Source organism: Nannospalax galili, unplaced genomic scaffold (assembly GCF_000622305.1).
Source record: "Nannospalax galili isolate Female #2095 unplaced genomic scaffold, S.galili_v1.0 scaffold229, whole genome shotgun sequence".
In the NCBI taxonomy this organism is placed as follows: domain Eukaryota; kingdom Metazoa; phylum Chordata; class Mammalia; order Rodentia; family Spalacidae; genus Nannospalax; species Nannospalax galili.
In genome coordinates this window covers 4,865,181-4,875,756 of record NW_008360328.1, presented here as the reverse complement: position 1 = coordinate 4,875,756, position 10,576 = coordinate 4,865,181, and the positions used below count along the sequence as shown (strand labels likewise).

At 47.2% G+C, this 10,576-nt stretch overlaps 1 pseudogene; it reads left to right on the top strand.

Annotated features, from left to right (window-relative positions):
- The first annotated feature begins 8,471 nt into the window (after positions 1–8,471).
- Positions 8,472–9,038, top strand: LOC115068950 (annotated as a pseudogene).
- The last annotated feature ends 1,538 nt before the right edge of the window (positions 9,039–10,576 follow it).

The following is a 10,576-nucleotide window of genomic DNA, read 5'->3' as shown; positions in this document are numbered from 1 at the left end:
CCTTTGATTCCAACATATTGGACGAATGTCCCCCAATTAGGACCCAACCTCAACCTCCTCCTTCCTTTCAACCCAAGGCACAGCAGGCTCCTCCTCCTGCTCAACCTTCACTATATCCCCCTTTGCCTCCACTCCTTGACCCGACCCAGCTCACCTCCCTTTTCCCCCTCAAACCCTCTCATCCCAGTCTCCCCCTTCTCCTCCAACCTGCCGCCCCAAGCCATACACTCCTTCCCTCAGTGACAGCTCTAGCCTGCTCAAACACAGTCCAGGCCTCAAACAGCTTCTTGATCTCAAGAAACTTCTCGACAAACATCCTCTACTCTCCCCCATTTCACCCTCTACTATGAAGAATCCATTTATCTCCCCTATGCCCACTCCTCCCACCTCAACTTCAGGACATGCCTCCTGCCCTCCTGCGAGCCCTTGTGGACAGCACCGACACCCCTCCTAGTTCTCTGACTCCTCAGGCTTCCCTGGCCTCCCTCTCTCTTCCCTCTCCATTCCCTGAGTCTTGCCATACCAGCTCCCATGCTCAGCCTCAGCCCTCTACCTCTCACAGCATCTTCCCCCTTCAGGAGGTGGCTGGAGTGGAGGGAGTAGTTAAAGCCCACGTCCCATTTTCCCTTGGTGACCTGTCCCAGCTCGAGTGCAAAATAAGCTTTTTCTACTGACCCCACACATTTCATTCAAGAATTCAAATACATCACCCATAGCTATGACCTAACCTGGCATGACACCTTTATGATTCTCCAGCCCACCCTCACCCCTGATTAGAGACATAGGATCTGGACTGCAGCTTGAGTACACTAATGAGCTCCACTCGACCAACAAGACCCATCCTATTGGAGTTGAGGCACTTCCCTTACAGGACCCTGGGTGGAATTACCAATTCCCACTGAGGGGAGTCAGGAAGAACCTTCCCCAGGTAGGGGAGCAAGGGACCACACCATCACTTGCCTCCTGACAGGTCTTCAGAGAGCTTTGCCTCCTAAGGTATTTAACATTGAAAAGCTTAGGTTGATTGTCCAGCGCCCTACTGAGACCCAAGCTCAGTTTATGGACTGACCAATGTCCTAGTTCAGTATACCAAGTATAATCCAGAATCTAGAGAGGGACAGCTTACGCTCAATGACCATTTTATCTTACAATCGGCCCCAGACATTAGAAAGAAACTTAGAAGTCTAGACAAAGGCCCCGAAACCCCCATGGGAGATCTGTTAGACCTGGAATTTTAAAGTCTTCAATAGCCAGGAGGAACAGGAGAGAGCAGACAAACTCACCCTGTCCAAACAAAAGTACCAGCTGATGGCCACAGTCCTGAGGGCTCCTCCAAAGAAGTTGACAGACACCAACGGTGCCCAACGACTACCACAAGGACCCTACTTCATGTACAGACTCACCAGACACTGGTCAAGGCAATGCCCCAACCCAAGGCCGCCTCCTGGACCCTGTCCTCAACGTAGGCAACAAGGTCACTGGAGGGCTGATTGCCCTTCTTTGCAGTGCCAAGGTAGGCCACTCACCTTCCAGACCTAGCCTGCTTTAGAGGGTTCAGTGACTGACCTCCTGGACCTGACAGCTGAAGACTAATGGGGCCCTGGCTCCTCAGCCCCCACCTCCTCGATGACCATCACCATGGAGGTGTCCAGGGTAACAGCTATGGTAGTGGGTAAGACTAATAATTTGGTTTCGGACACAGGCACCTCATGGTCTGTTCTCCCCTCCTACTCCGGTAGAGTTTTTCCCTCACAGATCTCCATGGGAGGGGTTGATGGGAAGCCCCATAACCCCAAAGCAACAGGATCTTTGTCCTACATATTCAGGGAAACTCCTTTAACCCACTCTTTTCTGGTTATGCCCTCATGCCCAGCACCCTTATTTGGCAGAGATCTCATGCAAAAGCTCTCATTGTCTATATCTCTCCCCCTCTCCACAGCCTTTCTCCTTTCTCCTATACCCCTCCTCCCTAAGACTAGGACCTGGCTGCTTCCACCTTCTGAGGTCAGTCTCAAGGTTTGGGACACCTCGACCCCAGCTAGTCTCTCATCACACTCCCATCTGCATTTCCTTAAAGGATCCCTCCCTATTTCCCAATAGGCCCCAATATCCAATTTCACTCAAACACTGCCAAGGACTCAAGCCCATCATTCAGAGACTCTTGATCTCCTCAAGCCCACTCACTCACCCTATAATACTCCCATTCTCCCTGTTCTCAAGCCTGATGGCTCTTATCATTTAGTGCAGGACCTCTGCCTCATTAATGCAGCAATAATCCCCATTCACCCAATCATCCCCAACCCCTATACTCTCCTCTCTCATATCCCCTCCTCCACCACCCACTTTACATTCTTAGACCTTAAGGACGCTTTCTTTTCAATACCTCTACATTCATTGACTCTCACAACCTGTTTGCATTCCCTTGGAAGGACTCTGATACTGGGACAGCATCACAACTAACATGGACTGTCCTACTCCAGGGGTTTAGGGACAGCCCTCACCTCTTTGGACAAGCCCTGGCTCAAGACCTATCTTCCCTGGAGCTACACCCCTCCACAGTTCTACAGTATGTAGATGATCTCCTCTGCTCTCCATCTCTTCCCTTCTCTAAATCTCATACAGTCAAACTTCTAAATTTTCTGGGAGACAAGGGATACAGGGTATCTCCAACAAAGGCACAACTTTCCCTCCCCTAGGTCAAGTACCTGGGGTTCCTCCTTACCCCCACCTCTTGCCACTTAACTGTAGATAGACCTAATTAAGATCTTTAAAACCCCCCATGACCAAGGGAGAGATCCTGTCCTTCCTGGGCATTGCAGGGTACCCATACACCTGGATTCCTAACTTTGCCCTTCTGGCTAAACCCCTCTATGAGGTCTCCAAGGGGAACCCCCCCGAGCCTGTTAAGCCCCTTGGGCCAGTAACAGCGGCCTTCCACACTATCCAGGAGACCCTCCTAAACGCACCGGCCCTGGTTCTCCCTGACTTGGGATCTCCATTTCTCGTATATACAACTGAGAACAAGGGCCTGGCACTGGGGGTTCTAGGGCAGATGGAAGGACCCACTCTTGCTCCAGTAGCTTATCTTACTAAACAGCTGGATACCACCATCTGGGGATGGCAGCCTTGTCTCCGTGCTTTGGCTACCACAGCCCTCCTAGCCCAGGAAGGGCTTAAGCTCACTCTGGGTCAGCCTATCTATGTCCTCTCCCCCCATCATCTTAAGGATTTACTAACCCATTCATCTCTTGCCAATCTAGCCCCCTCCAAACTACAACTTTTTTGCACCACTTTTCTTGAAAGCCCTTTGCTCACCCTTGACTCCTGCCCTCCTCTCAATCCTGCCTCCCTCCTTCCCTCTGCTGAGCCACTCGCTTACTCTTACCTGGAAACCCTTCAAGAACTTTCTTACCAAGACCCCCTAATCTCCTTAGAGCCCCTACCTAACCCAACCCTGACTTGGTTTGTGGATGGAAGTTCAACTGTCACTCCAACGGGGTCCCACAGGGTAGGGTGTGCATAGTGTCCCTCACAGACATCACAGTCAAGAATACCGCCACCTGGGACCATGGCCCAAAGGGCTGAGCTCGTGACACTCACCAGGGCTCTAACTTTAGCCAGGGGTCAGAGGGTCAATATTTTTACAGACTCTAAGTATGCCTTTCACATACTTCATGATCATGCTTCAGTATGGAAGGAGAAGAACCTTCTAACTACCAAGGGAACCCCCATAATTAATGGCCCAGTAATCCTTAGACTCCTAGAAGCCTCCTACCTTCCAGCTAAGGTGGCTGTTATCCACTGTAAGGGCCATCAACCTCTCTCTAATCCCCTAACTAGAAGCAATGACCTGGCAAACCAAACAGCTAGAGAAGCCAGCAGAGCCCATTACTCCACTGGTGGCATATACTCCCTGGCACCAACAGGAGTGACTCCCTTCTACTCTGATCATCAACACAAGAGCCTTCTGGACGTGGGGGTCATCCGGGGGCAGGAGGATGGTTACTTCTATCAGACAAATATTGCCTATCTGAGAAACAGGTTTCCTCCATTCTCACTCATTTACATAATGTCGTTCATGTAGCTGTCCGGCCACTTTACAAGTTTCTAAACCCTTTTATCTATCCCCCTAAACTCTCCATGTTCACTAGGCTTTGCCCCACCTATACCATTGTCTCCCCACAGGGAAGAGGGTGCCCCGCTCCTTTCAAACCTCACCAACACGGGGTGGGGGGGGCGGCCTCGGGGAGGGGGCACTCCCAGGAGTTGACTGGCAGATAGATTTTACCCACATGTCTACTCACAAGAAGTTTAAATACCTCCTAGTCTGGGTAAACACTTTCTTGGGATGGGTCAAGGCTTTCCCCACAACAGGTGAGACAACTGACATAGTAGCTAACTGTTTAATTCAGAACATCCTCCCCTGATTTGGTCTCCCTCTCACACTTCAATCAGACAATGGTCCAGACTTCATCTCCAAGGTTACTCCACTGTTTCTCAGTCCTTGGGAGTAACTTGGAGGCTTCATATCCCCTACGACCCCCAGTCCTCAGGGAAGGTAGAACGAGCTAACTCTCTCCTTAAAGACCACCTTACTAAACTCTCCCTAAAGTTGCATCAATTTTGGGTCACCCTCCTACCCCTTGCTCTCATCAGATTAAGAGCCATCCCACGGGCCCCTTCCTTCCTCAGTCCTTTCAAGCTTACGTATGGGAGACCTTTCTTCCTTAATGACCTCTCACTTCAACACACTTTACCTCTACATGGCTATTTACCCTCTTTTACCCTCCTAAGAAAACTTCTCAGGGAACATGCTGACTAAATCATTCCCCAGGTATCTAAGGACCATATCAACCACTCCCTCCAACCGGGAGATTACACCTACCTTCGGGGCACCACACAACAAAAGGGAGTGGGAGTGACCCTCCATCCACGCTGGACCAGGCCTCACCTGGTGATCCTGTCTACTCCAATGGTAGCCAAGCTCCTAGGACAATCTGGTTGGATCCACCTCTCCAAACTAAAGCCTGCCTGGGAACACAGCAAGGACCAGGTTACTAGCACCAGCCCCCTCAAACTCAAAATCTCAAGGGTCCCTTCCCTACCCTCCATTCAAGAATGAGCCCTCTACTAGTCATACTCATCTCCTTCCTAGACTCTATGACTCAAGCCATTCCCCAGTGCTTACACCCACCCTGCACCTATAGGTTTGAAGTATGGAAGATTAATAGCAAAAACCAAGAGATCGAGTTGCTTCGGTCCACAACATGCCCGTTCGACTCCCATGACAAAGTCTCTAGATATTTGTGCTTCATATCAGACCAAACTAGTGGTAAATGCAAAGACCCCAGGGCGGTGGGAAGGATGCTCCTCATGCTCATGCAAATATCACTGGCTTCCGTAAAACAAACTATTTGAAGGAGGACCATACCAAGCGAACTACCTCAGGGCAAAAGGAAAGACATGGGAGGACTTCCGAGGGGAAAAGTTGGGTCAGTTCACCTTCAGCCCCAATTGTGACACCCCAGATAAATGTGGACCTATACCTGAGGCACCTGGCCTGCCATCAAATGCAAACAAGTTTCATTTAAAATAACTAATCCACATTCATGGACTGACCAGATTGCAACAGCAGGCATTGACTACGGCAACACTCAAGGCCATTTCAGAATAAAACTAAAAACGACAATTCAAAATTCCTGATCCCAAAAGGCCATAGAGACCCTAGACCAGACAAGGGGCCAGACTCCAATGTTTTAACACCTCCCACAGCTTCTCCTGGGACTGAGTTCTCTCTCTCTCTCTCTCTCTCTCTCTCTCTCTCTCTCTCTCTTCTCTAACCTCAATGTATCTACCTGCTTCCTCTGCACCCCTCTGCAGGGCTCCCGCCTTATTCCTCTCCCGTTTTATAATGTCACCAGTCAAACCAATACCCAGTGCTCTCTGAACCCAGTAGTGCAATGGCCTCTGCCTCCTCCACCCCCTTTTCTTAATAAATCAGAGTGCTGGCCCCCAGGACTTTAACTGTCCCCACCCCTCCATCCACAATGTTGCAGTCCGAGGCAATACTGGTCTACCCCCGGGCTACTTTTTCTCTGCTCTTCCAAAATATATACCTGTCTCTCCCCACAAGTCAGAGATACCTGCACCCCGGTTGTCCTCATACCCAGACTAACTCTATACACTGCAGGAGAAGTGCTTGACTTTCTCTCCACAGAAACAGGAGGAAGTAGGAGAAAGAGGTCAGCCACTCTAGCAGTCCTTGTGGGAATCAGCCTGGTATCAACTGTAGCCGCTACAGGATTCGCGGCAAGGAGTCTGGGGCATACCTTACTCTCAGGCCAGCATCTCTCTCAGAAGATCCAGGACCTTAAGCAGGCGCTCACTACGGCGGTAGAGGCAACACCCCAGTTAATCCAGATCTCACAACAGTAACTGTCTTCCCTAGCTGAAGTCGCCCTCCAGAACAGGTGAGCCCTGGACCTATTAACTGAAGAAAAAGGGTGTACCTGCATTTTCTTGGGCGAAGAATGCTGTTACTTGTCAATCTGGTAAGGTCCAGCACAATGTAAAACGCCTTCAGCGGGTGGCCAAGGACCTCACGCTCAAAACCTCCCAATACCAACAGTCACCCCAGTGAGATATTCTTACAGCACTAACAACTTGCCTCTGCCCCCTGCTTTCTGTTACTCTAGTGCTAACTATTGCCCCCTGCTTCTTCAGGTACCTTCAGGGCCAGATCCAGCGACTCACACACGCTGAATTTAACTGGTTGTTACTTTCCTTTCCCCCACATGTGTATGAACACCTGTGCACCACCGAGGACCTTGTCCAGATGCATGAAGTGGAGACCCCCACTGCCTGACCCCAGTGTTATGCTCCATGGAATGACTCATGAGTGTGATTCTGGCATATAAATGCCTCAATAAACTGAAAAACTTTTAAAATTGGACAAGAAGGCTAGGAGATGGCACAATGGGTAAGAGCATTTGCTGTACAACATAAGGACCTGAATTTGGAGCTTCACATCCAGTTATATAGCCAGGCCTCGCTGTATTTACCTATAACCCTGGCATTAGTGGACAAACTGTTAACTTTCAAGAGCTCACTGTCCAGCCAGCCTAACTCAAAGAGTGAGATTCTGATTCAGTGACAGATCCCATCTAGAGACAACAGAGAAGACAGCCAAGGTCCTGCTCTGGCCTGAGTGTGCACAGGTGTGTACACTTGCACGCTCTTACATGCACATCACAAACATACACACACATACCCCACACAAGTTTAGACAGACAATAATGTTTAAGAGAATCTATTTTTATAAAAGGATATGAAACTATTGTCACTCATAGACAAAGTTGCATTTATTTATCTTTAGCATATTCTGACATAACCTTCAGCATGTCTTTTCCTCCTCACACAAGCCCAAGCCTCAGCCTTCTACCTCCAGCTCGGTCCTAGAATCTTCAGGGGCAAGCTCCTCCCCTCGAAAAACCTTCTGCAGCAATTATTTTAATTATAGAGGAATTGACATTTAGACATAAATATCTACTAAGACTCAATGAGTTGCTTACTACTCCCAAGGCCAATTTGCATTTTAATGAGGTTAATTCAGAAAGGCTTTACCAAGTACACTCCAAAGATTTTTTTTTTATTAAAGTAAGCTGGAGATGAGAAATCAAGACACATTATTTTTCAGGTCCAACAAGAATTAGGCTGTAGTGAAAATGAGGTATTGGAAGAATTTCACATGTATGCCTTGGATGCTCACTGGGCTTAGGGAAGATAGACAGTGGGTAAGATCACAGCAGGACAATGACTATGAGGAGGAAGGGCGGCATTCAGGCCTGCTGCCGCTGCTAATCCCTCAGTAAAAAGAAGCCCCAGTTAACAGGGTTGTAGCTCAGTTGACAGAGTGCCTGCCTAGCAAGTACAAGGCCATGAGTTTGAGCCCCAGTGCTGCATAAAAGCCCTAGTTAATGGTGTGCAGATGAGGAGAGGAGTCTGTGCTCTTACCCAGGTCTTTTTTCTAATCTTTTATTTTTCTGATTACAAAACTTATTACAATATGTTTCAGACAACAAAAACCGGTGCTGCTGAGAAGCCCATTCTGCTGAGTTCTCAACTATCAATAACATGACGGTTACAGATGTTAAGGAATTATTTTCTTAGGCATTTTCTAGTCATCCATCCATCAATCTCTCTTCATATACATAGCATAAACCCATATGTAGATGCATATTAAAAGACTTGTAACACCTGCATGCATATGTTAACTGTAGATAACTGATTTGTAAAGAGATAGGAAAAAACACAGGTTGCTTTTGTTATATTGCTTAATTATGTTTTAAAATCATTTTTGCTATTTAAATTTTACCTTGTCCCAGGGCTGAAGGCACCTGGGCACTGCAAGGCAGGCCAGCCAGCACCAGATGGGGCAGGGCAGGTGTACAGCTGTGCCTCCTCATCCCACAATGCCACAGGTTACTTGGCAGACGGCCAGCACCTTGAAGCTCTGGACTGTGGAGCACATCTTCGACCACTTGTGGGAAACGAGTAGGACAGCTGCAATGTGGAGATGCCTAAACTGGAGTGTGATTGGCATTGATGTGCTGGACAGACATGTTGATCCCTATGGAAAGCTGCACAGCCACAGACTCCTCAGCACAGAATGGGGACTGCTTTCTGTTGTGAAATCTCTACTGCTGCAGCAAGAACCAAAATGTAAGTCCATGTGAGAACATTCTGTGCTTGATCCTATAAAGAACTCAATTCTACTAATATTTCACCTACAAATATGGTCTCAGCAGATGACTTATGTACAAACCACATCCTCCAACTCCAAAAAAAAAAAAAAGAAAAAACTGTTGTGACTCAGGAAGCCATCACCACTGTGAAAGGGGTCAGCTTCAGCAGCTGCCTTGAAGGACTCATGGCCAAACACTTACAAAGACTGAGAAGCAATGGACTGGGTGATACGTTAACTAGATGCTAAAACTGAAGAATTCACAGCATTGGCCAGAGGAAGCAGGAGGCACTGATGATGGTGACAGCATTGCTGGGAAAATAAAGAAAGCTGGTGTACAGCACCGGGGTCCTGGGGCTCTTGGACTGGCAGTGTATTTATTTGTTATTTTTAAATACAGTTCTTTCAGGTAGATTTTTTCCAGTGATCTGGAATAGGGCTATGTGCCTGCTGATCAAAACAAAAAGATACAGCGCTTCCAAATCAAAGGGACTACCTGAGGTTAGCATGGCTTGACATGACTGATTTTAAGGGTTCTGGTGTTTATGTGAACAATTAACAGGCCTTTTTTTTAAGTACTGAGAAGAAATTGATATTGAGACTCCTTGAGGTAGAATCATGAAGTTTTTCAGACACTGGAACTATTCCTGGCTGTGGACCAAGCCTAGAAAAAGCAGGGTTGCCCTTATGTCCACAAAGTTGCTTCACTGTTGTGGTCACAGAATGCTGTGTGCGAGGAACTCACATTAAAAGGAGAATTTGTTTGATTTCAAATAGCAATAATTTGTATAAAATAACTTGCTCTGCTGAAAATCAGTGTTTTGATCTGGTACTTAAGTGATATTTTTGGAGTGAAAATCAGCATTAAGGAAACATGATTCCAATGAGGGGGAGATGTTTTGTCAGCTGGAGAGGTGGCTCAGCGGTTAAGAGCACTGGCTGCTGTTGCAGAGGATCTGTGTTCAGTTCCTAGCATCCACGTGACAGCTAACAACTTATATCCATAACTCCAACACCCTCTTCTGACCTCCATTGTGGGCATATGGTGCACTTACATACATGCAAGCAAAATGCTTATACACATAAAAATAAATAAAAACATGGGGGCTGGAGAGATGACTCAGCGGTTAAGAGCACTGACTGCTCTTGCAGAGGATCTGGGTTCGATTCCCAGCATCCACATGGCGGCTATGAACCGTAACTCCAGTTACAAGGGAAACTGAAGCCCTCTTCTGACCTGCGAGGCATTGCATGACATAGGCGCACTCACATACATGCAGTGCAGGCAATACGCCCATACACATAAAATAAAACTAATAAATAAAATATTTTTAAAAATTGTTTTATTTATTTAATATTTTATTTATTAGTTTTATTTTATGTGTATGCTTGCATTGCCCGCATATATGTGAGTGCACCCGTGTGGTGCAATGCCCATGGAGGACAGAAGAAGTTGTCGGATCCCCTGGAACTAGAGTTACGGACAGTTGTTAGCTGCCATGTGGATGCTAGGATTCGAACCCCAGTCTTCTGCAAGAACAACTGGTGTTCTTAGCTGCTGAGCCATCTCTCCAGACCCACAAAAACATTTTTTAAAGATGTTTTGTGGTCACCATTACCTTAAAAGGCAATTATATCCAAATAATCTAATATGCCTTTGTAATTATAAAACCATGATTTTAACACATGGAAAATTTTAAGTTAAGCAATTGTAAAATGCTAAGGGATGTAAGCAGTTCTGTATAAGAGTGCCAAAAAATCAGGTAACGGCTTTTTTGGTTATCATCATCAGCCCATGGGATGCATAAAGAAGAAAATGCCTTCTGCTAAGTC